This window comes from Chlorocebus sabaeus, chromosome 9 (assembly GCF_047675955.1).
Source record: "Chlorocebus sabaeus isolate Y175 chromosome 9, mChlSab1.0.hap1, whole genome shotgun sequence".
NCBI lineage: Eukaryota > Metazoa > Chordata > Mammalia > Primates > Cercopithecidae > Chlorocebus > Chlorocebus sabaeus.
In genome coordinates this window covers 70,442,685-70,469,293 of record NC_132912.1, presented here as the reverse complement: position 1 = coordinate 70,469,293, position 26,609 = coordinate 70,442,685, and the positions used below count along the sequence as shown (strand labels likewise).

The 26,609-nt window shown below is 38.5% G+C and overlaps 1 long non-coding RNA gene across 4 annotated transcripts in view; it reads right to left on the bottom strand.

Moving 5' to 3' along the window:
• LOC103216066 (uncharacterized) overlaps window positions 1-26,609 on the bottom strand; it is an 81,284-nt gene that overhangs the window by 25,335 nt on the left and 29,340 nt on the right. For all 4 annotated transcript variants that reach the window (XR_005244138.2, XR_012093985.1, XR_012093984.1 and 1 more), the window contains one exon: window positions 3,266-3,328. This is a non-coding gene — a long non-coding RNA (uncharacterized lncRNA). The remainder of the gene's footprint in view (window positions 1-3,265; window positions 3,329-26,609) is intronic.

Below are 26,609 nucleotides of genomic sequence, written 5' to 3'. Positions count from 1 at the left end.
CATAAAGTAGTACGATACTAACTCCCATTAGTTGTAGTAGTACAATACTCCAACTGTGAAGATTTGAAGATGTATGTTGTAAGCCCTAGAGGAACTATTTAAAAAGTAATACAAAGAGTAATATAAAAAGTAACACAAAGAGTAATAGCTAAAAAGTTAATAGATAAATTAAAATGGAAGTCCAAACAGTTTTAATACAATCCAAAAGAAAGCAAGAGAAATGGAAGAACACAGAGGAGGCAAACACAAGTAAATGTAACCTGCCTGTGAAAAAGAACTCTAAGTCTTTACTGACTCTAACTCTTTACTGAAGCCATGAAAGAAGGCCTAGATAAATGGAGAGACATTACGTTTCTCAATGAATTGAATCAATACTGTAAAACTGTCAATACTGTAAAACTCCCACAAATTAAGTTATAAATTTAATATAATTGAAAGCAAAATTTCTACAGAACTTGTTATGAAATTTGACAGAGTGATTGGAAATAATTTTCTGGCACAGAAAATAATATGCGAGAAGAGCAAAGAAATGTTTTTAAAAGAATAATGCAAGGGAGACTTGCCCTGCAAGGTATAAAAGCATCCTATGTCGATAGAGATATTTAAAATAGTGTATTATACCAGAGAAACCTGAACGTAGGTAGGAACTTCAATAACATTAAGGAGTTACTCTTAATTTTCAGAGGTGATAATGGTATTACAGTTATATATGAAAATGCCATAATTTTTTATTTCAGAGCTGTATATGGAGGTATTCAGGAGTCAAATGGCATGTCTGAGATGTGCTTTAAAACAGTACAGCAACCAGAGAGAGAGAAAAGGGATAGAGTATGCAATTGTAAGGAAATGTTGATAATTTCTGAAACTGAGATAGTGATACGTTGTATTTATGGTACTATTTTCTCTATTTTATGTATGCTTGAAATTTTTCATAAGTAACAATATCTAAGTAACAGACTATTGATGACTCAACCTACGATAAATAAGTAATGGACTAGAAGAGATATCCAGAAACAGATCCATGTGTACATGTGAGTGGTTACTATATAAAATGTTGGCATTTCGAATCAGTGAAGAAGGATGAACTATTCAATATCTAGTGCTACAATAAATATCTATTTGTAAAAGTAAAATAAAATTAGCCCTTATTTCATATCTTTTCCAAAATTAACTCCAAAGGGATTAGGACAATTTTTTGAAAAAAATCTACTAGGGGTAAGAAAAAGATTATAATTCTAGAGTAGAATAGTTTTTTCTAAGAACATATAAAATGTAGATGTCATAAAGTATAAGATTTTCAGAGCTGGCTTCATTAAAATTTAAAATTTCACTTTCCATAGATCTCCAAGGGCATTTATAAACTATGAATGCATAGTAAAAACTGCATAGTAAAACATGCATGCATGTTGTTGGAACATGTCATGAAGATCAAACAGTCATTGTGGTTGACCAATAACTTACAGTTTCAGTAAGTTAATTACACTAAGTATTATAGTTAAGAAGCACCAGTTTTTCTTCTAATACTATATTTGGAAAAATGGGAAGACAAAAATAGTACAAGATAGAGATGCTCAATCTGTAGCTTGTGGGGAAAAGATTCACAAATATACAGTAAGTAATCAGAGATGTAAGCAACCTATCAACCAGAATGTGACAATGTAAGGAACTTGGGAATAGGCAGAAAAGAGGACTTGGTGTCTGTAATAAAAAGCTATGCATTTTTAGTGCACACTCTTACAGGTAATCTAAATCTAACTCTATCATTTCCTTTGAGTTACTTTACAACTCTGTAAGTTGTAGATAACTGATATTAATGCAAAATAATTCTTGTATAAACATGAAAGTAAATTATATTCAGTGAAGGTTCCATTGATTTTCCTCTTCCATTGTGCAGGAAGCCAGTTATTTTTCCATTTGCACTTTCATTTCAATATTTCTGAAATATAAATATGTCTGTTGGATTATCCTTTCAACTGCTTATAATATCTTACCATTTCCTTCATTTAAAAAATTAATCAACTACAAGATTGAACACATGCTCATTTTTAAAAAAAAATTATAACTGTTCTCTCTGGAAAGACACCATAAGGTTGAAGACAAACAGAAAAAAAAATTACAACTTTTTTTTTTTTTTTTTTTTTGAGATGGAGTCTCGCTCTGTCGCCCAGGCTGGAGTACAGTGGCCGGATCTCAGCTCACTGCAAGCTCTGCCTCCCGGGTTCACGCCATTCTCCTGCCTCAGCCTCCCAAGTAGCTGGGACTACAGGCACCCGCCACCTCGCCCGGCTAGTTTTTTATATTTTTTAGTAGAGACGGGGTTTCACCGTGTTAGCCAGGATGGTCTCGATCTCCTGACCTTGTGATCACCCGTCTTGGCCTCCCAAAGTGCTGGGATTACATTTTAACAATGAAGAAATTTCCAAAATATTTGAAGAATACCCATTAAAATATGGAAAAAGCAAAACCTAACTGAAAAACAAGCAAATGGTTTGAACAAGCAAGTCATGGAAGAAAAAGTGTAAATGTCCAATACATTTTAAAAGAAATGTCCAATACATTAGAAGAAAATAAAAAGACCTCGCACAGGGACTCAATAAAAATAGACATTTATTGAGTTGGGCATGGTGGCACACACCTGTAGTCCCAGCTATTTGGAAGACTGAGGCTGGAGAATAGCTTTAGGCCAGGAGTTTGAGGCCAGCCTGGACAACACAGCAAGACTCCTCTTAGGCAAAAAAAAAAAGATATTTATTGCTCTCTCACGTAATAGACGGGCTCTGTGCCACAAAACAGTCAGCTGGGCTGGTAGGGAAGCTTTGCCATTCTTACTATATGGCCTTCAACAATGCTCTGGTCAGCACTTTTCCAGCTGCTGAAAAGAGGAAAAGGGGAAGACAGAGGCAAGCCCATACATCACTTTGCTTTCATCCCATTGGCCTGAACTAAGTCACATGACCACAGCAAGCTGCAAAGACAGCTAAGAAATGTAGTCTTTAACCACTAAAAGGAAGAAGGTACATACTAGAGGACAATTAGAGATATCTACCATAATGCAAAGGAAAGTAAATTAAAACAATATAAAGGAATTTCCAGTCAGATTGTCAAACATGTTTAAGTTTTATAGTATGAAAATTGACAAGAATGAAAGGAAATAAATATCCCAATATACTATTAACAGAGGGTATAGTTCAAGACAGTTTGGCAACATTGCTCAAACTTAACACATCTATCATGTGAACCTGAAATTCTATTTAAAGAGACTTACCACATAGGAATCCTTACACTTGTTCTAAAAAAGAATGCACAGGTGTATTCATTGCAGCATTGTCTGTTATAGGAAAAAAAAAGAAATAAACTTAAATGTCCATCAATAGAGGAAATAATTTTAAATTCTGACATAATTCCTTCTACAGATTACTAAGTGGCTGTAAAAGAGAATAATGTAGTACTAACAGGAAACTAGCTCTAGGATATACCGCAAACAGGAAGAGCAAGATACACAATAATATACAAATGATCCTATTCATAGGACAATAAATAATAAGTAATAATAAATAAATACAAATGTAAAAAAAATAAATATGTCCTACAAATATACTAGCATATATGAAACCGCATGGAAATAAAATGGGAATTATGCTCACCAAACAGCAGTAACTTATCCCTAGAGCGGGGAGATGAGTGTGCTAGAAAGAAGGGGAACTTTACTGTTTCCTATCCACTTAACAATTTTCTTAATATTTTACAGTAAGAATGTTTTCATATATTCTTCCACTTTTTTAAAAAACAAAAGACAAGGAATGAAAAGAAACCAAATTGGGGAAGGAGGGTGTACTAATAAAAAAAAAAGTGAAAAGAAATAATACAATGGTAGTATGAAAGGTGAAATTAAAACTGATTTTTCTCTCCAAATTTTCTGCGATAGTTTATTTGTTTTTAGAATAAAATTTTTTTTTTAATTTGTCTCTGAGCTAGACAGTAAACTGACTCAGCGCCTGGTATTCCTCCAAGTCACTTCCTGAAAAGTAGCCTCGCTCTTCTGAATAGAAACCAACAGACCTATGTACCTTTGGGGAAAAGGATGAGGACCTTCCCACTGCATTTTAGGATGGTTTCCACAAAGTGGCTAAGTAAATTTGCTCTTTCATCTTTTCAGAATATCATTTAATCTTAAAACCATGTGGTGATGATAAAGATGACGATGACAGACTTTGTAGCTACGTGAGGAAATGTTCTTGACAGTTTTAAGTAGAATAAAAAAAGCAAGAAACAAAATTGTAGACTCTAATTACACATGGACAAAGTTAACAAATGTAACTCAAAAAAAATGTAGCTCCCTGAATGTTTCTGAGGTAGAGCGATGGGATTATGAATGTTTTTTTGGTCAATATATCCTTTAAGATTGCTCTAAGAATAGATAAAAATCAATGACGGAGTGGGGGAAACAGGCAGAAAATAAGCGGGAAGCAATTTCCCTGGAATACAGAGGTATTATCTGTTACAATAAAAAAGACAAACGCTGATCAATGGTTCAGAATTTTGTTGTTGTTTTTTGTTTGAGACAGGGTCTCTCTGTCATCCAGGCTGGAGTGAGGTGGCACGATCATGGCTTACTGCAGCCTCAAATTCCTGGACTCAAGCAATTTTCCTGTCTCAGCCCTGCAAATAGCTGGTACTTCAGGTGCGTAGTCACCACACGCAGCTATGTTTGTATTTTTTGTAGAAACGGGGTTTCACCATGTTGCTCAGGCTGGTCTCAAACTCCTGGCCTCAAGTGATCCACCCACTTCAGCTTCCCAAAGTGCTGGGATTACAGGTGTGAGCCACTGCGCCTGTCCTGAAATTGTGTTGTTTTTAATCATTGAAAATAACATCAATACAACAGGCAAACAATACCAAAAGTTATTCAAGAAAACAAATGGAATAATTTACATAAAGTAACCCACAAGGATTTGGAATACAGACAACCCTATTTTACAGGAAAACCTTTCTAAATCCCTACAACACACAGAGTAGGAAGCCATCAGCCACCACAAAGAGAATTAAATGCTCCAGAGCATCTTTTAGGGCCAGGCTGGTTGCCACAGCTGAACATAAAATGTCTGTCTTCATAAAGCATTGTCCACTCCCACCACTTTGTTAAGAAGTCAGCTCTCAGCACTTTGAGATTCCCCAGAGGACAGAAATTATTTTGTTTTCTTACAAATATACTTGCTTAGAAACTCCTGAAATTCCCAGACATTTTTCTTAAAAATTAGAGATGCCAGTGATAATTTTCAGACTCTACAACCTCTGTTAAGGTTCTCAGCCAACTACTAAACAATACCATTTGCAATTTGCAGTCTTTTAAGCAGATTGCAAACCATGTGACTGTTTCTAATTCCAAGCCATCTTAAATTTCACTAGTAAAATTTCCAAACACTGTTTGAAATGTGTTGCTAACATTTACGCATATAACATCTACTGCATTTCCTCTAATTTAAAAACTATCAAAATAAGCTGCAAAATGTTGCCCAATATAACTTTTTTTTTCTGCTAAACACTCTCTGCTTGAAACTCACAGCTTCATTATCTTACTGGTCATCAGCCAGTTCTCTCCATTCCCTTACCATTCATTCAAAAACATCAATGTTAATTTCACATATGAATGTTCTCAAGATAACATGCATCTTTATAATATATCTTCTCCTTAACTTCCTGTGCTATCTTCCATGATAGCAAATGAAACACAGGTTTCAACAGGTAAGGAGTAGGAGATGGGACTCAACTCAGAAAGCAGGGCTCCAACACCAGACCAAACTGAGGACTAGCTAAAACAGAGAAGGGACAGAAGCACCTCTCCATCAGACATATGTCAGTTTGCTATTGTTTATGGCAACACCCAGAAGTTACCACCCCTTTCAGTGGCAATGACCTGATGACACAGAAGTTATCGCCCTTTTTCCAGAAATGTCTGCATAATCTGTCCCTTAATTTGCGTATAATTAAAATGGGTATAAACGTGACTGCAGAGCTGCCTCTGAGCTGCTGCTCTGGGCACACTGCCTATGGGGTAGCCTTGCTCCATAAGGAGTGGTACCTCGGCTGCTGCTGCATACTGCTGTTTCAGTAAACGCTACTGTCTAACACCACCAGCTCACCCTTGAATTCTTTCCTGGGCAAAGCCAAGAACACTCCCAGGCTAAGCACCAATTTTAGAGCTCACCTGCTCTCTATCAGCTAGATGGCTATTCTCCTCCAACCCCAGCTCATCACACGTGGACCAGGAATAGAACTTAGGGGTGGCCAACATGGTGTAATCAAGGGTCACAGCCCAATAGTGTAAAAAACTGGGAGAGAAGAACAAGGTCAACATTCTGAAAGGGGAAAGTCTTGAGCCTAAGCCAGACAGAATAGTTAACAAAGTCAATCCCTTTGAGAATAAGAATTGAGAGGTGGATTCAAAGAGTAAGGCCAAAACTGAATTAACTGAATTAAAGCTCCAACAATGTCAGAACAAGTGAACAGTTACTAGAATCACTTTAATGGGGGCTTTGGAATTATCTTTATGAACCAACTGACACCTGGTGCGTGACTTAAAAGCATACGCTTTAAAAGATGAATAGATCCAAACTTTAGTATGAAGTAGATCTTCCACAACTGATGACACCTGCTTCACAAACTTTACGAATTTTCTTTCACTTTTCAAAATTAATTATACAAAGAACCACTTGCCCAATTAGAAGTAGTCCAACATATCCCTCTTGAGGTATCCTCTCTCTACCTCCTCCACTTCCACTACCCAAGGACCTCTTGGAAGCTTACCCAGGTTAAAGTGCTGCAGGCTCTTTCTCACGCCAAGCTGAGAGAAGGCTACAACAGCTCCCGTGGCACTGGCAAGGACTCAGGGAAATGGGCATTCTCATACCTGGCTAAGGAAAGTTTGACATTCTATAGCATTTTTTAAAAGTTACCTCACAATAGCTTTTGACTTTCAGAATGCACATACATTTCACACAAGTCCAACTTATAGGACTCTACCTTATAAGAACTAAAAGAATTAGCCCATAAGAACATATGTACAAGAATGTGGCCAGGCACAGTGGCTCACACCTGAATCCCAGCACTTTGGGAGGCTGAGGCAGATGGATCACTTGAGGTCAGGAGTTCAAGACTGGCCTGACCAACATGGTGAAACCCATCTCTACTAAAAATACAAAAATTAGCCGGGCGTGGTAGTGGGCACCTGTAATCCCAGCTACTTGGGAGGTTGAGGCATGAGAATTGCTTGAACCCAGGAGGCAGAGGTTGCAGTGAGCCAAGGTTGCACCACTGCACTCCAGCCTGGGGAACAGAGCAAAACTCTGTCAAAAAAAAAAAAAAAAAAAAAAAAGTTTAAGGAGATTTATTTCTTGCTGAGCACAGTGGCTCATGCCTGAATCCCAGCACCTTGGGAGGCTGAGGCAGGTGGATCACTTGAGGTCAGGAGTTCGAGACCTGCCTGACCAACATGGTGAAACCCATCTCTACTAAAAATACAAAAATTAGCTGGGTGTGGTGGTGGGCACCTGTAATCCCAGTAACTTGGGAGGTTGAGGCAGGAGAATTGCTTGAACTCGGGAGGCGGAGGTTGCAGTAAGTCGAGATCAAGCCACTGCACTCAAACCTGGGTGACAGAGTGACTCCGTCTCAAAAAATAAAAAAATTTAAAAAGAGAGAGGTTTTTTTTACTGTAGAAACTGTACGAAGTGGACAAGACACTATGAAAAAGAAAAGATTGGGCAATTTTTTTTTTTAAGGAAACAATTTTTTGTTGTTTTGTTTTGTTTTGTTTTTTGAGACAGAGTCTTGCTCAGTCGCCCAGGCTGGAGGGTAGTGGCGCGATCTCGACTCATTGCAAGCTCCGCCTCCCGGGTGCACCCCATTCTCCTGCCTCAGCCTCTGGAGTACCTGGGACTACAGGCGCCCGCCACCACGCCCAGCTAAATTTTTTTGTATTTTTAATAGAGATGAGTTTTCACCGTGTTAGCCAGGATGGTCTGGATCTCCTGACCTCGTGATCCACCCGCCTTGGCCTCGCAAAGTGCTAGGATTACAGGCGTGAGTCACTGCGCCCGGCCTTAAGGAAACAATTTTAAACCTAGCAAAAGAAAAAGCTAGGTGTAGTGGTGTGCGTATAGTTCTGGCTACTCAGAAGGCTGAGATGGGAGAATTGCTTGAGCCCAGGAGGTCAGGGGTGCAGTGAGCTGTTATTGCACCAGTGCACTCCAGCCTGAGGAACAGAGCAAAATTCTGTCTAAAGAAAGAAAGATGGCCGGGCGCGGTGGCTCACGCCTGTAATCCCAGCACTTTGGGAGGCCGAGGCGGGCGGATCACGAGGTCAGAAGATGGAGACCATCCTGGCTAACACGGTGAAACCCCGCCTCCACTGAAAATACAAAAAAATTAGCTGGGCGTGGTGGCGGGCGCCTGTGGTTGCAGCTACTCGGTAGGCTGAGGCAGGAGAATGGCATGAACCCAGGAGGCAGAGCTTGCAGTTAGCGGAGATTGCGCCACTGCACTCCAGCCTGGGCTATAGAGCGAGACTCCATCTCAAAAAAAAAAAAAAAAAAAAAAAAAGAAGGAAGGAAGGAAGGGAGGGAGGGAGGGAGGAAAAACTTCTGGAAAATATTTAAATATTCATTAAAATTAAAACTCAGTGATGAAATAAGGAGGTTGGCTGTTTTTGTTCTACTGAGAACAGCTATAAAAGCTAGACTAAATATTTTTAACCTGTTTGAAGGCATTGGAGAGCTATCAAAATAGGATTTATAGAACAAAAGATCCAAAATAAAGGAAATCCCAGAAAGGGTACTATAACATGTTATAAGGGAAATCCTTATAACATAGGGAATCTCTTATGTTATAAGGGAAATATTTCCTCCCTTAAAGTATTTGCCAATTTGAAAACAATAACTGAGGAGCTGAACAATCTTTCAGTTCACTTACTGACTTCAAGTTGATTGGGAGCCTAAAAATTGGAGTTTAGGCCCACCAAGAAGAAAAGACATTTCAAATAAGATGCTGAAGGGTTATACCCTAAAAGAAAGAGTGAGCCAAAACAGCCCAGCCCTTCTAAGGATTGAAGCCTACTGTATTAGTGTTCTCCAGAGAAGCAGAACTAAGGCTGGGCATGGTGGCTTACACTTACAATCTTAGCACTTTGGGAAGTCGAGGTGGGAGGGTTACTTGAGGGCTGGAGTTCAAGACCAACCTGGGCAACATGGTGAGACTCTGCCTCTACAAAAAAAGACTTTTTAAATTAGCGAGGCTTGAGGGTGTACATCTGTGGTCCCAGCTACTAGGGAGGCTGAGGCAGGCGGATCACTTGAGCCCAGGAGGTCAAGGCTGCAGTGAACTATGTTCACACCACTATACTCCAGCCTGAGTCGAAGATCAAGACCCTGTCTCAAAAATAAAATAAAATAAAATAACCACAGAACTAATAGGAGAAAATAGATAGATAAATAGATGGACAGATACATGGAGATTTATTATAGGAATTGGCTCACATAATTATAGAGGCTGAAAATTCCCATAATCTGTCATCTACAAAACAAAGAACTAGGAGATCTAATGGCATAATTCAGGACAAGTCCAAAGGCCTGAGAAACAGGGAGGTCAATGGTGCAAGTTGCAGTTTGAATCTGGAAACATCCTCACAAACATACCTAGAAATAATGTTTTGCCAGTTACGTGGTCATCCCTTAGCCCAGTCAAGTTAACACATGCAATTAATCATCACAACTACCTTTAAATCATATCAATCTCTAACTTTTTTATTTTTAAAATTAGTTAATTAATTTATTTATTTATTTTGAGGCAGAGTCTTACTCTGTTGCCCAGGCTAGAGTGCTGTGGTGCGATCTCCACTCACTGCAATCTCTGTCTCCCAGGTTCAAGCAATTCTCCTGCCTCAGCCTCCCCAGTAGGTGGGATTACAGGTGCCTATCACCACACCTGGCTAATTTTTGTATTTTCAGTAGAGGCAGTGTTTCACCATGTTGGCCAGGCTGGTCTTGAACACCTGACCTGAAATGATCCGCCCACCTCAGCCTCCCAAAATGCTAGGATTACAGAAGTGAGCCACGATGCCTGGCCTTCAATCTCTCACTGAACTAAGGTTATCTGCCACTAGTCTGCTTGCCAGAAGCAAAAGTAAATTCTCTTTGGAAGGAAATTAAATCATCTAGAGACACAATTTATCTCTAAAATTTTTGTGTATGATGTTTGGCATTTCATCAAAGGTAACTAAGCGGATAAAAGTATAAATATTGACTAAAAATCAAGACAAAAGCAAAAACAACAAAAACAAACAAACAGGGAATTCAAATATTTTAGTTATTAGACACAAACTTTAACTCAAACTAGCGATTCCACTTCTAGATGGAAATGGCATAGTGAGGAGCTTCACAGACCTGCCTCACAGTGAAACCACCACAGAATCTTTTATAATTGGTGAAAATTATAAGAAAAAAACCAACCATTTAAATTATCTGGAAATGTTCTTAATGGAATACAGCAAGTAAAGAGATCTTTATTCAAGAAATTCTACTAAATCATAGCAGAAATAGCAAGTCTGTGGCACTTCAGCCATGACCCACCCTCTGTCCACCCTTCCCCCACAGCTCAGGGTAATGGAAGCTCCACTATGAGTGGGTGTGGCCTAGAAAACAAGCTTCCCCTTCCCTCAACTCCCACTCAAGGGCCACAGTATATACCTAGGGAAGGCAAGTGGACAACATTTCCCATCCCCACGGCTCCATGTTGCAAAGGCTAAATTCTGAGCAAGTACAGCCGACAAGCTGGAGGCTCCCTTCCTTCATCCAGTCCTTAAATGTAAAGCAGAGGTTCGACACCAGGAACAGCAGGCTGAGAACACCAGGCTCCAGATCATTCAGAGGGTTCATGCCAGGAAAGGCATCATTCAGAAGGTCCATGCCAGGGAAGGGAAGCCAAGAAGACCAGAGGCTACCACTGCCCTGGCCCAGTGCCCTACTCTTCAACCAAACTGTCACTGCGAGAGAAGTGGGCTACTGTCACTGCTTCCAGTTCCAGAATAGTGGCTCAGAGATTCTGCCCAGCATACAAGGCAGATTATAAGAACAGAGAGCTCCAAAGCACTTTCCAAAGAACTGACTTTTTGGAATAGAATGTAGGGAAGTTCAACCTAAGGGCTCTCTCAAAAACAATGGAGGTTTTGGTAGCTAGCAATTAAGGAAAGGTTGGCAGCTCCATGAGAACAGCAAGCTAAACTGTAGTCCAGCTAATTTATCAGAAAATGTCATAAATGGAGACAGCTAAGAGTCCTCCTGAGATCAGAGCAAACTTCAGAGATTGGCCTCAAAAACTACTCCTGCAAAGAAGTTTAATTTTTTTTTTCTTTTTTGGAGACAGAGTCTCGCTCTGTCGCCCAGGCTGGAGCCCAGTGGCACCATCTCAGCTCACTGTAACCTCCACCTTACAAGTTCAAGTGATTCTCCTGTCTCAACTTCCAAGTAGCTGGGATTACAGGCCCACGCCACCATGCCCGGCTAATTTCTATATTCTTAATAGAGACAGTGTTTCACCATGTTGGTCGGGCTGGTCTGAAACTACTGACCTCAAGTGATCCGCCCGCCTTGGCCTCCCAAAATGTTAGGATTACAGGCATGAGCCACCACACCCGGTCAAGGAGTTTAAATTTAATTGAATTAAACTGTGAAGCAAGTTATGCCCTAGGACATTGTCAAAAACTAAATAGAGGAATTAGCTAACAGTGGAGTTCAACATCTGGGTATGATACCAACAGAGACAGTGTAACAAAGAAATGAGGAAAAGAGACAGAGCTAGCCCTACTAAAACTACGTATTCCAAGGTGACCATGTGTATGGCTAAGCCTGCACCCTCTGAGGAGAGACATCAAAGGCTTCAGCTGTGGGAAAACAGACTCTGCTAAAATAGTCCAGCCAAATGAGTAACAAATAACAAGAAAAATACAACAACGAACTCAAGAAGGATCTGTATGCAGAATTACTACAAAATAAGATATAAAATGCCCAGCTTTTAACAAGAAATTACGAGACAGGCAAAGAAACTGGAAGTTGTGACCCATACCTGAGGGGAAAAATCAAGCAACAGAAACTGCCTGTGGGAGAGCCCCCAGGCTATACTTAACACACAAAGACTGAAATGTAGCCATTATAAATATGTGTAGAGAACTAAAGAAAGCATTCTAAAGAAGGAAAGTATGATGACAATGTCTCATCAAATAGAGAATACCAATGAAGAGATACAAAGTACAAAAAAGAACCAAAGGGAAATTTTTGAGTTGAAAAGTACAATCACTGAAATTTAAAATTCACAGAAAAGGCATAACAGTAGATTTCACCTAGCAGAATAAAGAATCAGAGAACATTAAGTAGATGAATAGAGCTTGTGCAATCTCAAGAACAGAGAAAACTTACGAAGAAAAATGAACAAAACCTCAAAGAATTTGGGACTCCTTTAATTGCATCAACATATGATAAATAAGAGTACCAAGAGAAGAGAGAGAAAATGGTATTAAAAAATTATTTTAAAAATGGCAAAAACTTCCCAAGTTTGATGAAAGCCAGTATTAATCTATATTTCCAAGAAGTTCAAAGAACTCCAAATAGAATAAATGCACAGATCCACACCCAGATATCTCATAGCACAATTGACTATCATAAAATAATGCTGCTGTGGAAACTTGCGTACAAATTTTCGTGTGGATTCTATTTCATTTCTCTTAGGTATACCTAGTAGTGGAGTTACTAGGTATATGGTAACTTTATGTTTATCCTCTTGAGAAATTATCAGATTGTTTTCTAAAGTGATTGTACCACTTTACATTCCAATCAGCAGTGTGTGAAGGTTCCAATTTTTCCTTATCTCATGAGCTCTTGTATTAATAATTATCCATTTTTTAAACTATAGCCATTCTAGTGGTATGAAACAGAGTCTCATTGTGGCTTTCATTTGCATTTCCCTGATGGCTAATGATGTTGAGCATCTTGTCATGCACTTACTGGCATATGTATGTGTTTTTTGAAAAAATGTGTATTGAGATCCTTTGACCTCCTTTTAATTTGTTTATGCATCTTTTTTTAAATAATTGAGTTGTAAGAGTTCTTCATATATTCTAGATAAAAGTCTCTGATTAGACATACAATTTGCAAATATTTTCTTTCACTCTCTGGTTGGTCTTTTTCACTTTCTTGATGGTATCCTTTGAAGCATAAAAGTATTTAAATTTACAAAAAAGATGGCAAATTCAAATTCATATGCAAATTCAAAGAATCTAGAATAGTCAAAATTATCTTTAAGAAGAAAAACAAAGTTGGAAAACTCACATTTCCCAATTTCAAAACTTACTACAGTAATTAAGATACTTTCGTACTAGCACAAGGATCAGACTATAGATCGGTGAAATAGAATTGAGAGTCCAAAAATAAAACTTCACATCAATTGATTTTAGACAATGGTGCAAAGACAGTTCAAGGGGGAAAGAACGATCTTCAAAAACCGGTGCTCCAACAACCACATATCCACATGCAAAAGAATAAATGTGGACTCCTCCCACACACCATACACACACACAAAAAATGCAAAATCGACCATAAAACTACATGTGAGAACTAAAGCTATAAAATCTTATAAGAAAATATAGGGAAAAGTATTCATGACCTTCATTTAGGCAAAGCCTTCTTAGATATAACATTAAAAGCACAAGCAACAAAAGAAGAATAAATTGAATTTTATCACAATTTAAAACTTTCATGCTTCAAAGGATACCAAACTCTGTGCTTCAAAAGATACCATCAAGAAAGTGAGAAAGACAGCTGGAAATGGTGACTCACACCTGTAATCTCAGCACTTGGGAAGCCGAGGCAGGCAGATCACTTGAGGTCAGGAGTTTGAGACCAGCCTGGCCAACATGGTGAAACCCCATCTTTACTAAAAATACAAAAATTAGCTGGGTGTGATCTGGGATTACACGTCTGTAATCCCAGTTACTCGGGAGGCTGAGGCAGGAGAATTCCTTGAACCCAGGAGGTGGAGGTTGCAGTGAACCAAGATTGTACCACTGCACTCCAGCCTGGGCAACAGAGTAAGACAGGAAGGAAGGGAAGGGAAGGGGCGGGGAGGGGAGGGGAGAGGAAGGAAGGAGAGAGAGAGAGGAAGGAAGGAAGAAAGGAAGGAAGGAAGGAAGGAAGGAAGGAAGGAAGGAAGGAAGGAAGGAAGGAAGGAAAGAAGGGAGGGAGGAAGGAAGGAAGGAAGGGAGGAAAAAGAAAGAAAGAGAAAGAAAGAAAAGAAAGAGAGAGAAAGAAAGAAAGAAAGAAAGAAAGAAAGAAAGAAAGAAAGAAAGAAAGAAAGAAAGAAAGAAAGAAAGAAAGAAAGAAAGGAAGGAAGGAAGGAAGGAAGGAAGGAAGGGAGGGAGGGAGGAAGGAAGGAGAAGGGAAGGGAAGGGAGGAAAGGAAGGAAAGGAAGGGAGAAAGAGAGAAAGAGAGAGAAAGAAAAGAGAGAGAGAGACAGAGAGAGAGGAAGGGAAGGAAGGAAGGAAGGACGGAAGGAAGGAAGGAAGACAAACCAGAGAGTGAAAGAAAATATTTGCAAATTGTATGTCTAATCAGAGACTTTTATCTAGTATATATGAAGAACTCTTACACCTCAATGATTAAAAAAAGGCATATAAACCAAATAGAAGGTAGTGAAAGGATCTCAATACACATTTTTCCAAAAAAGGCATGCAAATGCCAGTAAGCGCATGACAAGATGCCCAACATCATTAACCATCAGGGAAACACAAATCAAAGCCACAATGATACTCTGTTTCATACCACTAGAATGGCTCTAATTTAAAAGATCGATAATTACAAGGGTTGGCATGATGAGGAGAAATTGGAACCTTCATATCCTGCTGATTGGAATGTAAAGTAGTGCCACCAGTTTAGAAAACAGTCAGACAGTTTCTCAAAAGGATAAAGTTACCATATACCTAGTAATTCCACTCCTAGGTATACACCCAAGAGAGATGAAATATACATTCCCACAAAAATGTGTACACAAATGTTCATAGCAGCATTATTTATAACAGCCCAAAAGTGAGGGGGTGGGGGGAAAAATGTCCATCAACTGATGAATGGATAAATAAAATGTGGTATATGTTTACAATGGAATATTATTCAGTCAAGTAAAGGAATGTAGTGCTGATACATGCCATAACATGGATGAGTTTTTAAAACATTATGCTAAGTGAAAGAAGCCAGACACAGAAGGCCACATATTATGTAATTCCATTTACATGAAATGTCCACATTAGGCAAATCCATAGAGACAGAAAGCAGATGAGTGGTTGCCAGGGGCTAGGGGGCAATAGGGAGTACAGGGTTTCTCTGTGGGATGACAGAAATGGTCTGGATTTAAATAGTTGTAATGATTGCACAAATTTGTGAATATACTAATAACCACAGAATTATACACTTTTAAATGGTTAACATGGTGAATTTTGTTATGTGAATTTTATCTCTATTTAAAAAAAGGTGGACAATATTTACCTCAAAATTAGGTGACAGGGTGAGTGCACACATTGCCAAAACTCACCCAACATAACACTTAAGATTTGTGCATTTTGTTGTTTGTAGATTATACCTCAATTGGAAAAAAAAGTTGGGTGTTAAGCTAGCCCCACAACATCAACATACACTTGGGGACAAAACTTTAGTAGCCACAAGACCTGCACTAGCGTTGGTGCAGAGAAGAGCAAAGAAAAACAATGGGACACATAATAAACCTGAAAACAGGAGACTCCCAAAATATCCAGTAGGCATTGGTTGGAAAGTATATGGGTCAATTTTAATTTAGCACCTGAAAGACAGTGCTTTAGGCAATCCAATGGCTAGTGAGTGCAAGAGGTCCCCAGTAAGATATGAAGGACCAGAGGCCGTCAACTCTTCATAAATTCTCAAAATTGACCTGCCTGGCCTCCCTCTAAGGACAGGGTCCTACCTAGGAGGACAATAGAGGTGAAGAAAAGAGAAGATCCACCTGCAAATAGAGGAGATGAACAGAGCCACAAAATCTCAGCAAGGACATTACTATATATATATATATATATATATATATATATATATATATTTTTTTTTTTTTTTTTTTTTTTTTTTTTTTTTTTTTTGAGACAGAGTCTCGCTCTGTCGCCCAAGCTGGAGTGCAGTGGCCGGATCTCAGTTCACTGCAAGCTCTGCCTCCCGGGTTTACGCCATTCTCCTGCCTCAGTCTCCCGAGTAGCTGGGACTATAGGTGCCCGCCACCTCGCCCAGCTAGTTTTTTGTATTTTTTAGTAGAGACAGGGTTTCACCGTGTTAGCCAGGATGGTGTCAATCTCCTGACCTCGTGATCCGCCCATCTTGGCCTCCCAAAGTGCTGGGATTACAGGCGTGAGCCACCGTGCCTGGCATCACTATATTTTTTAACACTTCACAAAACAACAGAAGAGGGAGCTCTAGCAAGTTAGCAAAGCCACTCTCCATCATATCTCCTTCCAAAAGTTTAGGAAATTAATTTTGCATGAAATTGAATAACAGAAAAGCATGCACATCAAAGTCTATATAAAGTTATTATAAGAAAAAAGATCAGGAACAAAATAACATTCCTACAGATCATGAAAATAAGCCACTAAAATAGGTCCCAAAATTGATCAATATGTAATCTTCCATTTCAAAATGAGCTAAGTGGCATTTTTAAATGATGTAACACATGCAATAACATAAGTAAGAACTACAGCAACTCAGAAATGCAGTGACAGCTCATCACTCAAAACCACATACTGGTGACAGGTGTTTGGACAACTGTTTGGCTGAGTCTGCTGCAAAGCCGTGTGGTCCGTAAGGCCGCTGGGAGTTTTTCTTTGTTCTCCCGTTATTTGTTCCCAATGGCAGACCCAGGTTGTTGGACAGAGGGACCTGAGCTGAGCAGCAGGTATTATCTCACTCATCTTTACAGACTTCAGCGGCGGGGTCCAAGGTGAGGGTGGGTTGCAGGGCTGACTGTAGTTCCAAAGCAGGCTGGGATCTTCTGAAAAATGACAGCATCTTAAATTTACAAGAGCTGCCTCTAGCAAAAGGTTTGTGTGAGCCAGTGTATGCTGGGCTTTTTGTTGTTTTTTAGATAAGAAACAGAAGAAAATCATCCCAGATTCTGTCATTCCCTGGAAAGAGAAGGGAAATTCCAACTTTCTCAGAGGCTCTTTGGGGTCACTAGCCAACCACCCATAGGTAGGAGTTAACACCTGCCATCACTGGTGGTTTCAAAGACCTGGCTTGGAGAACATGCAGTGAGAAGTGCAGTGGGATGTGCCCATGCAGAGTCCCCTTGGTGTCACCATGGGCACATCACAGCCCATCAGGCTCTAGATTCTACACCGTGTTTAGCATAGAGAAGTAACTTCTTGTTGTCATTCATTACTACCTTAAAGAACTGGAGGAATCATCTCCTAGGAAATGGTTCCATGTTTGTGCCCAGCAAACAGTGCCCAGGTGCCATCTGGGAAGGGGAAGTTTTATTGAAAGATGTCTTACTGCTTATTCTGGGGTTTTCAGCAACTCGCCTTCTTGCCTCCACCCCCCAGACCTTACTTTTTACCAGCTTATCTTTTTTTCTTCTTCTTTATCCCAAAGATTTTAACCTCCAGTCCCTTCTTGAAGGGCGGCCCACTTGATGGAATTCTCTAGCACTCATCTGCCCCTGTTCACTCAACTGCTTTTCATTCTTTTCTCCCTGCAAGCACCTGATCACTATCCTATGATGACTTCTCTCTACTCCCACCCTGCCTCCATGGTCAAGTTATTCCTGGATGAGTGTGGGTCTGCTAAAGCCACACACATTCATCTCTGCCAATATACTTTAGACATACAGTCAGACCCCCACTCATACTTAATTTGGGTGCACATTATCTGTCAATAGAAAAAAAAAAGAGTTTTCTCATTTTGAAATTTAACAGAACAGTCCTGGATACTACTATAAAGTCAAGATGTACCCTTTGAGTGAACCTGCTGTCAGAATGACAGTACTTCCTGTTTGAGAAAAAACAAAAACAAAAAGATTTTTTTAAATGAAGTGACACAATTCAGCGAAGAATTCAAATTTTAAAATACATTATTCAAGAATAAATATTATAAGGAACACAAAAGCAAGTAATCACAATGTATAATGCCCTGAGAGAAAATTAGAAAAGCCTTTGAAATAAAAAGAAGTTTGCCCCATCTAGCACATAAGGACTTTAGGAGTCATCACTCTGTCCTAACAAGTTAAAACGTGATAAAACAACAATCAGCAACTCTTCTTAAATTTGTTAGAAAATTAAATTCGCAGAGCAAATCAGTAGTCCTAGACAGGAGGATACAGAGAATCAACTTACAGGAGCAGAAACTCATCAAAAGAAATCTGTGCAGGAACAAATACCAGGCTAGAAAAACCTGAACTGTAGTTGATGAATTCCTGGAGGCTCTGTGTGGACAAGTCTGGGAGTTAAAGCTCCGGGAGGACAGACTTGCAAGGCGGATGCCTACACTTTACCTCCAGGAGTTCCTCCAAGTTCCCACAGTGAACATCAGAGAAAAATCTCCTTGGGCTTCCAGCAGGGAGAGGGAAAAGTAATGGTAAGAGGGAGAGGAAAAGTAAAGTAATGGTGGAATTTTGAAATACTCCAGAACATTCTGTTCTTCTTAACAAGGCCTGCCCTCAAGAGAAACTATTTTACCAAAGCCTAACCCTACTAGGATTTTATCAGAGCCTAACAAGCCTGAGGGAAGGCAAATACCCAAATCCAGGCCCCTGTAGCCATCTTGTCCCACCTAAAGGGGTAAAAAAAAAACCCTGAGACTTGGCTGGGCATGGTGGTTCACGCCTGTAATTCCAGCACTTTGGGAGGCCGAGGCGGGCGGATCACAAGGTCAGGAGATCGAGACCATCCTGCCTAACATGGTGAAACCCCATCTCTACTAAAAATACAAAAGCAGAATTAGCCAGGCGTGGTGGCGGGCACCAGCTACTCGGGAGGCTGAGGCGGGAGAATGGCGTGAACCCAGGAGGCAGAGCTTGCAGTGAGCCGAGATCACACCACTGCACTCCAGCCTGGGCAACAGAGCAAGACTCCATCTCAAAAAAAAAAAAAAAAAAAAACCTGAGACTTAATCACAGGACTATACAAAACTTCCCCTCCCCAACACCTTACCACCACACCACCGAAGGCCTATTTACCTCAGTTCCTTTTACCCAACACATTATGTCTGACTTTCAACAAAAAATAACAAGGCATACTAAAAGAATACCTACACAGTTCGAAGAAACTAAACACAAGAATCAAACCCAGGAGTGTCAAGAATGTTCGAATTATCAGACCATTAATTAAAATAGCTATGATTAATATGTTAAAGGAGCTAATGGCAAAAGTAGACAACATGCAAGAACAGATGTGTAATGTAAGCAGAGATATAGAACTTCTAAGAAACAGGAAAAAAGAAATGCTAGCAATCAAAAACAGAAGTGAAGAGTGCCTTTGATGGGTTCATTAGTAGACTGGAAAAGAAATTCTCTGCACCTGAGAATATATCAATAGAAGCTTTCACAACTGAAAAGCAAAGAGATAAAAGACTGGGAGAAAAATGGAACAGAGTTTACAAGAACTGTGGGACAACTACAAAAGGTATAACACACAGAATAGGAATTCCAGAAGGAGAAGAAAATGAGAAAGGAACAGAAAAAATATTTAAAACAATAATTATTGAGAATTTCCCTCAAATTAATTTCAGACACCAAACCACAAATCCAGGAAGTTCAGAAAACACCAAGCAGAAAAAATGCCTCCAAAAATGACATGTAGGTATATTATATTGAAACTGCAGGAAGAAGTTGGGAGGGTTGCAGGGGGAACACTTTAGCTATAAAGAAGCAAATATAAGAATTGTATTCAACTTTGCAAAACCATGCAGCCAAAAAGAGAGTAGAATAGTAGAGTGAAATATTTAAAGAGTTGAGGAAATGAAAGCCAACAGCCTAGAATTCTGTATTCTACAAAAATTATCTTTAAAAAGTGAAGGAGAAATATTTTCTTAGATGAACAAAATTGAATGAGTTTGTTGGCAGTAGAACTGCCTTGTGAGAAATGTTAAAAAAAAGTTCTTCAAAGAAAATAAAAATGATGTAGGTGAGAAACTCAGATGTTTCTCACAGAAAGGAAGAACATTAGAGAATAGATAAGTGTGAAGGTAAAATTAAAAACTTTTTTATTAATTTATTTAACATGTAACAGTTTGTTCAATATAGTAATAGTAACAATGTGTTTGATGATTATAGCTTATGTATAAGTGAAATGGATAACAGCAATAATACAGGAGGAGAAAATAAGAATACTCAGTTATTATAAAATACTTGCAGTATCCATGAAATGGTATAGAGTTATTTAAAAGTGAACTTGGCTTGGTTGTAACCGTTTATGACAAACTCTAGGACAACCACTGAAAAAGTTTTTTTAAAAAGTATAATTGATATGCTGAGAAAGAAAAATATGGAATCATATAAAATGCTCTATTAAAACCACAAAAGGCAAGAACAGAGTAGAAAACAAAAATAAGGACAAAGAACAAAGGCAACAAATAGCACACAGTAACAAATATGGTAGATATGAGCCCAACTATATCAATAATCACATTAAATTTTAATGGTCTAAATATACCAATTAAAAGACAAAGATTGAGTGGATCAAAAAACAAGACACAACTATATGTTGTCTACAAGAAACCCACTTTAAATATAAAGATACATATTGATTAAAAGTAAAGGCATATATGGGTTTGGCAATGATTTCTTTGATATGGCACTCAGAGCACATGCAACAAAGGCAAAAATAGATAAATGGTGCTACATCCAGCTTGAAAATACCACATTTCAAAGGATACAATCTAGAGAATGGGAGAAAATATCTGTAAATTATATATGGATGAGAAGTTGATACTTACAATGTATAAAGAGCCACTACTCAACAACAACAACAACAACAAAAAGAACTGATCTTAAAACGGTCAAATGATGTGAATAGGCATTTCTCAAAACCGATATTCAAATGTCCAAGAAGCATATATAAAAGATCATCTTTTTACATGCTATTCAAATGTTCATCTTCTTATATGCTTCTTGGACATTTGAATATCATCTTTGTAAATTATTACAGTAATGAAAACCACAGCCACAATGAGATGCCACCTCATATTCATTAGGATGGCTACTTTTAAAAAAGAAACAGGAAATAATCAGTGTTCATGAGGATGTGGAAAAACTGGAACCCTTGTGCACTGTTGGTGGGAATGCAAATGGTACAGCCACTACTGAAAACAGTGTAATGGGTCCTCAAAAAATTAGAAATAGAATTGCCATATGATCCACTTATGGGATTATCCAAATCCAAAAGAATTAAAAGCAAGATTTTGAAGAGATATTTATGCATCCATGTTCATAGCAGCATTATTTGTAGCAGCCAAGAGGTGGAAGCAATTAAAATGTCCATCAATGGGTAAATGGATAAATAAATACACTGTACACTTAAAAGTGGCTAAGGTGGTAAATTTTATGTTGTGTGGATATTTTAATACATTTATTTATTTATTTATTTATTTATTTATTTTAAGACAGGGTCTCACTATGTCGCCCAGGCCGGTCTCAAACTTCTAAGCTCAAGCCTCCAAGTAGCTGAGATTATAGGTATGCACCACCATGCTGGGAAATGTGTATTCTTTATCAAAGTTAAAAACATTTTTTTAAAGTAAAGGAATGGAGACAGATATACAATGCTAACATTAACAAAAGAAAGCTGAAGTAGTTATATTTTCAGACAGAGCAGACTTCAGAGCAAGAAAAATGATCAAGGATAAAGAGGGACATTACATCATGATAAAGGGGTCAATTCTCCAAGAATACATAACAATTCTTAATGCATAAGAGCCTAATGACACAATATCAAAGTATATAAGACAAAAACTGATAGAACTGCAAGAAGAAATAGATGAATCCACTACTACAGTTAGAGAGTTTAACACCCCTCTACCAGTAATGAACAGATCCAGCAGGCAGAAAATCATAAAGACATAGTTGAACTCAACAACACCATTGATAAATTGGATATAATTGACATCTATAGAATACTTTATTCAACAATGCCAGAATATGCATTATTCTCAAGCTCACGTGGAACATTCACTTAGACCCACATTCTGAACCATAAAATACACCTTAACAAATTTAAAGGAATAAAAATCATACAGTGTATCCTCCCAGACCACATGTAATTAAATTGAACTAGAAATCAATAACAGAAATATTTGTACGTTAAACAACACTTTTTTTTGTTTTGTTTTTTGTTTTTTCTTTGCCAGGGTCTCATTCTGTTACCCAGGCTGGAGTGTGGTGGTGCAATCACAGTTCACTGCAACCTTAACCTGCGGGGCTCAAGCAATCCTCCCACCTCACCCTCCTGAGTAGTGAGACCACAGATGTGTGCCGCCACATCTAACTAATATATATATTTTTTTTAGAAATGTAGTCTCCATATGTTGCCCAAGCTGGTCTTGAACTTCTGGGCTCAAGTGATCCTCCCATCTTGGCCTTCCAAAGTGCTGGGATTATAGGTGTGAGCCATTGTGCCCAACAAACAACACACTTCTAAATAACACATGGGTCAAAGAAGAAATCTCAAGAGAAATTTAAAAATATTTTGAACTAAATGAAAATACAATGTATCAAAATTTGTGTGATGCAGCAAAAGTAGTGTATAAAGAGAAATGTATAGCATTTGATGCATATATTAGAAAAAATTAACTAAAATCAATAATCTAAGCTTACATCTTAGGAAACTAAACAAAGAAGAGCAAATTAAATCCATTGTAGGCAGAAGAAAAGAAATAATAAAAATTAGAGCAAAAATGAAATTGAAAACAGAAAATCAATAGAGAAAAATCAATAAAACCTGGTTCTCTGAAATGGTCAATAAAATTGACAAACCTCTAACTAAGAAAAATAGAGATGGCCAGGCACGGTGGCTCAAGCCTGTAATCCCAGCACTTTGGGAGGCTGAGACGGGCGGATCACGAGGTCAGGAGATCGAGACCATCCTGTCTAACCTGGTGAAACCCCGTCTCTACTAAAAAATACAAAAAACTAGCCGGGTGAGGTGGCGGGCGCCTGTAGTCCCAGATACTCGGGAGGCTGAGGCAGGAGAATGGCGTAAACCTGGGAGGTAGAGCTTGCAGTGAGCTGAGATCCAGCCACTGCACTCCAGCCTGGGCGACAGAGCGAGACTCCATCTCAAAAAAAAAAAAAAAAAAGAAAAGAAAAATAGAGATAAGACATAAATTACTAATAAAGACTGGTTCTCTGAAATGGTCAATAAAATTAATAAACCTCTAAGAAAAATAGAGATAAGACATGAATTACTAATATCAGAAATGAAGGATGTGACATCACTACAGAGCCCATGGACATTAAAAGATAATAAAGGAATGCTATGAAAATAATCTATGCCTACAAATGCTAACCTAGATGAAATAGACCAATAATTCCCTGAAAGACATAATCTGCCAACACTCACATGAAAAGAAATAGACAATTTGAATAGGACTATATCTATTAAAGAAACTGAAAGCTAAGCAGGGTGGCTCATGTCTGTAATCCCAGCACATTGGGAGGCTTAGGTGGGAGGACTGTTTGAGCCCATGAGTTTGAGACCATCTTGGGCAACATGGCAAAATCTTATCTTTACAAAAAAAAATTATTTTAATTAACTGGATATATTGGTATGCACCTGTGGTCCCAGCTACTCAGGAGGCTGAGGCAAGAAGGTCAGTTGAGCCTGAGAGGTGATGCTGCAGTGAGCAATGCTCATGCCACTGTACTCCAGGCAATAAGACAAGAAAAGGAAATGAAAGATACAAAGATTGGGAATGGATAAATGAAAGCTTTGTGGTTAACAAATGGCAGGTTGTCTATGTAGAAAATCCAAAAGAATTGACCCAAAAAAATTATTGGAACTAACAAGTGATTAGAGAGAGATTGCAGGATACAAGATTAAATTTTAAAAGTCAATTGTTTTCTTACATATCATCAATGAATAAGTAGAATTTGACATTAAAAACACAATACCATTTACACTAGCAACATCCCAAAATAAATACTTAGCGACATCCCAAAATAAAAACTCTCATAAAGTAAGTATAAGATCTATATGAGAAAAACTACAAAATTGTGATGAGAGAAATCAAAGAAAAACTAAATAAATTAAGATATATTCCATGTTCATGGATAGAAAGACTCAATATTGTCAAGATGTCAGTTTTTCCAAATTTGATCTTTAGGTTCAACGAATCCTAATCAAAATTCCAGCAAGTTATTTTGTGGATTTTGACAAACTGATTCTAAAGTTTACATGGAGAAGCAAAAGACCCAGAATAGCCAACACAACGTTGAAAGCAAAGAAAAGAGTTGAAGAACTGACACTACCAAAGTTCAAGACTTATTATAAATCCACAGTAATCAGGACAGTGTGATATTGGCAAAAGAATAGATACATAGATCAGGCTGGGTGTGGTGGCTCACACCTGTAATCCCAACACTTTGGGAGGCCAAGATGGGTGGATCATCTGAGGTCGGGAGTTCAAGACCAGCCTGACCAACATGGTGAAACCCCCTCTCTACTAAAAATAGAAAATTAGCTGGGTGTGGTGGTGCATGCCTGTAATCCCAGCTACATGGAAGGCTGAGGCAGGAGAATTGCTTGAACCCAGGAGGCAGAGGTTTCAGTGACCTGAGATTGTGCCATTGCACTCTAGCCTGGGCAACAAGAGTGAAACTCAGTCTCAAAAAAAAAAAAAAAAAAAAAAAAGAATAGATACATAGATCAATGGAAAGGAATGGAATATAGAGCCCAGAAATTGACCCACACAAATATAGTCAACTGATCTTTGACCAAGAAACAAAGGTAATACAATGGAGAAAAGATTGTCTTCTTAACAAATGGTGCTGGAACAACTGGACATCCAAGTGCAAAAAGCAAAAAAAAAAAAAGGAATCTAGACACAGACTTGACATTCTTCAAAAAAGTTAACTCAAAATGGGTCACACACCTAAATGTAAAATGCAAAACTATAAAACACTTACAAGATAAATTGGAAAAATCTAGATGACCTTGAGTTTCATCATAATTTTTAGATACAATACCAAAGCCCCAATCTGTGAAGGAAATAACTAATAATCTGTACTTTATTAAAATTAAAATCTTCTGCTTTGCAAGACACTGTTGAGAGAATGAGAAGACAAGCCATAGACTGGGGAGAAAACATTTGCAAAAGATATGTCTGATAAAGAATTGTTATCCAAAATTTACAAAAAACTTTTAAAACATGACAATAATTTATAATAACATCAAAAAGAATAAAATACTTAGGAATTAAACAAGAAAGTGAAAGTCTTGTACAATAAAAACTATAAAACATTGCTGAAAAAATATATACATATATGTGTGTGTGTGTGTGTATATATATATATATATATATATATATTTTTTTTTTTTTTTTTTTTGAGACAGAGTCTCACTCTTTCACCCAGGCTGGAGTGCAGTGGCGCTATCTCGGCTCACTGCAAGCTCTGTCTCCCGGGTTCACGCCATTCTCCTGCCTCCGCCTCCCGTGTAACTGGGCCTACAGGTGCCTGCCACCGCACCTGGCTAATTTTTTGTATCTGTAGTAGAGATGGGGTTTCACCATGTTAGCCACGAAGGTCTCAATCTCCTGACCTCATGATCCATCTGCCTCAACCTCCCAAAGTGCTGGGATTACAGGCGTGAGCTACCGTGCCCGGCCTGAAAAATATTTTTAAAACATAAATAAGTGGAAATGCATTCTATATTCTTGGGTTGGAAGACTCAATATTGTCAAGACGTCAGTGCTGCCCAAAGTGATCTATAGATTCAATGTAATCAAAATTCCAGGCTGGATGCGGTGGCTCATGCCTGTAATCCCAGCACTTTGGGAGGCCAAGATGAGCAGATCACTTGAGGTCTGGAGTTCAAGACCAGCCTGGCCAACATGGCAAAACCCTGTCTCTTCTAAAAATACAAAAATTAGCCAGCCATGGTGGCACAAGCCTGTAATCCCAGCTACTCAGAAGACTGAGGCGGAAGAATCGCTTGAACCCAGGAGGCAGAGGTTGCAGTGAGCTGAGATTGTGCCACTGCACTTCAGCCTGGGTGACCCAACAAGACTCCATCTCAAAAAAATAAATAAATAAATAAATAAGTGATTTGGTTTTTGTGGAAATAGAAAAACTCACCCTAAAATGTGTATGGAATATTAAGGGCCCCCAAATAGCCAAAACAAGAAGAACAAAGTTAGAAAACTCACACTTTCTGCTTTCAAAACTTACTAACAAGCTACAGTAATCAAAATAATGTGGTATTAACATAAAAACAGATATATATATATACACAATACATATATATATATAGAGAGAGAGAGAGAGAAAGAAAGAGAGAGAGAAAATAGAATAGA